Source organism: Ochotona princeps, chromosome 6 (assembly GCF_030435755.1).
Source record: "Ochotona princeps isolate mOchPri1 chromosome 6, mOchPri1.hap1, whole genome shotgun sequence".
Lineage (NCBI taxonomy): Eukaryota > Metazoa > Chordata > Mammalia > Lagomorpha > Ochotonidae > Ochotona > Ochotona princeps.
In genome coordinates this window covers 68,701,985-68,705,425 of record NC_080837.1, presented here as the reverse complement: position 1 = coordinate 68,705,425, position 3,441 = coordinate 68,701,985, and positions in this window count along the sequence as shown.

The window sequence follows — 3,441 nt, the reverse complement described above, 5'->3', positions numbered from 1 at the left end:
TCGGCACGCACCGGCCCGCTGCCGCTCACTTGGGGAGTGAATCATCGGAGGGAAGACCTTCCTCTCTGTCTCTCCTCCTCTCTGTATATCCGGCTTTCCAATAATAATAAAATCTTAAAAAAAAAAAAAAAGTAAAAAAAGCTAAGAAAAACATTGGAAAAAATCAAAGTTAAAGTTTTGCTGTTGAGAACTCATAAATTAATGTTAGAAACAGTAACACTTCTATAAAACTCTAATATCCTGTAGGAAAGGTCTTATGGCACAGCTAAACAGCCACCAAGCACACCTGTGTCTCATGTCACAGTGCCAGGTTAACTTTCAGCTGTTCCGCTTCCAGTCCAGCTTTCTGTTAGCATGCTTGGGAAACAGAAGATGGCTCAAGTATTTGAGGCCTTGTCACTCACACAGGACCTGGATGGAGTCCCCAGCTCCTGGCCTCAGCGTGGTCCAGTCCAGCTCTACGGGCTACCACACCAAGCCCTGAAAATATGTACTCTTAATAAGTTTCCTAGCAGCTAAATCTTCGCCTTGCACACCCATGATCCAATATGGGCACTGGTTCATACACTGGCTACTCCACTTCCCATCCAGCTCCCTGCTTGTGGCCTGGGAAAGCAGCTGAAGTTGATGAAATGTCTTGGGAACTCTGTACCTGCATGGGAGACCTGGAAGAAGCTCCTAGTTCCTGGCTTCAGGTCAGCTCAGCTCAGGCTTCCGCAGGCACTTGGGGAAAGAACCAGTGGATAGAAGATCTTTCTGCCTCTCCTCCTTTCTGTATATCTGTGCTTCCAATAAAAATAAGTAAATCTTTAAAAAAAAATAAGCTTCCAGGACATAATAGATGTAACACAATTTTTAAAATGAATGGCCACTATGGCCAGAGCTGAGCCGATCTAAAGCCAGGAGCCTAGAGCTTCTTCCGGGTCTCCCACGATGGTACAGTGGCCTATCGCCATTCTTTGCTGCTTTCCCAGGCCATTAGCAGTGAGCTGGGAAGCTGAGTAGCCTGAATGCTTCTGGTGTTTACATGGCATGCTGGTGGCACCGCACTGGATTATGAACTTGCATACCACTGCACCAGCCCCTACAATGGTTTTAACGATTCCTCCTTACACTGTGCTAACTCTCTCGGCTTGGTCCAACACCCTTTGCATTTCCCACAATCAATTTTGTATTCTTTTTATACATTCAAGCTTTTCAATTTTATGGGATTTTTAAGATTCCAGCTGTAAGATCATACAGTTCTGTCCTGTGTCTGGCTCATTTCACTTAGTACAGTGTTCCCTAGGTTCATCCGAGTCCTTGCAAATGGATGTACCCCTTTTGAAGGCTGAATAACATTTTCTCTTTCACTATAGAATATAGGATTATTCCTGCAATTTTTTTATCACTCTTAAAGACTCAATTATGGACAACAATCTTTATGTGGGTGACACATGACACAGACACACAGGGATGTTCTAGGATGACTCACTACAGTTTACACAGATAGCTGCTGACACTCTTTAAAAATATAGACATTCTACTTTGGATCAAGAGGTTCTTGCCAATAAGGGCCATGCTGAATCCAGTGCAGTTGCGGCCTTTCTTAATGGAGATGACTGGCCATGCATGGAATTTGGGAGAGAGATCTGGGTTGGAGACAGAAGCAAGAGATTAAACTGTGATTTTGGATGAGAAATCCTGGGAGAATGTGGAAAATGAAAACAGGAGACCAGGGGCTACGACAGGGCTCCGAGGAAAATAGACATTCAGACAGGGACCTGAGAAAAATTCCCCAGGAACAAAAATGAGGAAAGAGTGGGCTACAGAACCAAGCAGGAGGGAGATAAAGCTGTAAGGTGCAGGGAACGAGAGACCAAGACCCACTGTGGGGTCCAATTTTCTATTAATTCCACAAATGACAGGAAAACAAAACAGGAACACAGCCGGGTAAGAAGATGAGGTTGTGATGAGGGTAGGATTAAAGTACAGGTATGAATTACTCCAATCAAGCAGAAACCTGTCACATTTCAGGGTCAGGGCAACAGCAGAACGGCAAGTGTACTTTCTGCCCTTACCCAGTTAAAATGTTTTGGGAGACACAAAAACCACCCAACCCCACCCCACCACCAAGGAACTATCTGCTTTTTCAATCAACTTCTTCCACACTTAAGTCATGGCCACAAAATGTAATAAGCCCAGTGGATGGCTGGGCTGCCGACAATTGCCTGGCCGCCTAAAGCATGCCTCAAGAGCTTATCCAAGCCAGGACAGTGTCCCTGCCAAAGACGCCCTTGTGTTCTACATTTGATCTTAGTCAAAAGGTTGAGAAGCAATTGCGCCCTTGTGTTGTATCTTGTCTGGTTATACCCCAACCACTCTGCCACTGGACCCATTACACGCTCCCCATTCACAAGCACCTTGGAGTCCTGCCAGGGTGATGCTGTCATCCAAGGGCTGCTCTCCCATATGCTTATCTGTCTCTCTAACAGAAAACCAATGTCCACTGAGAGGACCAGCAGATGGAGATCTGCACAGCTCAGCTGTCCAGAGCCACAGTGATCCCACTAAACACAACAGGGCAGACACACAGTGGGCAGGGTAGACCAGATGTTGGAACAGAGGTGAGCAGTTACAATATGGGTTCCAGTACAGCACTGCTGGGTTCCTGTCATCTGCTGGCTTCCTTGGGACTAACAATGGAGTGAGTGGACTTTGTCTCCCCATGCGAATTGTAGATACTTGCAAGGCAGAGGGGCCAAGTCTGTTTTTGATACGCTGCATAGATTTCCATATGTTTATATAAAAGAGACATACAGAAAAATATTTTTCATCCATTAGTTTGATCCCCAAATGCTAGAGCTGAATCATACAAAACCTGGGAAGTAAGAACTCAATTCAGGTCTTCCACACCACCCTGAGCCAATGCAGGCTCCCAGACAGCAGAGTCGGGACTTGAAACCACGTCCTCGGAAATGTGCTACAGGTGTCCTAAACCGCGGCCTAACCACTGTGCCAACTGTCTACCCTGACACATTAGGCTATACAACCTGTTTCTGTTTCACATTTCTTCCTGTTTTGAATCCAGGTATGATCTATGTGTTTAGGCACCGCAAGAGCACAAGGTGACAGGCAAGAAGGAAAGGCCACAGCATCCTTAGGTTGCTAACCATGACAGCAGGCTGCGGAAGCAATGTCAGCAGCCAGCTAATGCATAATTTGTGTAATGAAACAAAACAGACCAAAGACTTGCCTTAAGCCACGTGTAAGCTGGCTTTTCTGTTTCCTCCAACTAAATGTAACCTGCTCAGCCAATCCTGACTCTACTTCCTCCCCCAAAGGAACACATTTGCTCACACATTTCCCTCCCACCACACCCAAGCAGGCATCGTGGTTAACATCGACCCCACCTCCAGGCCCAGGGATGGCGCTGACTGAGTTTAATCACATTTGCTTACC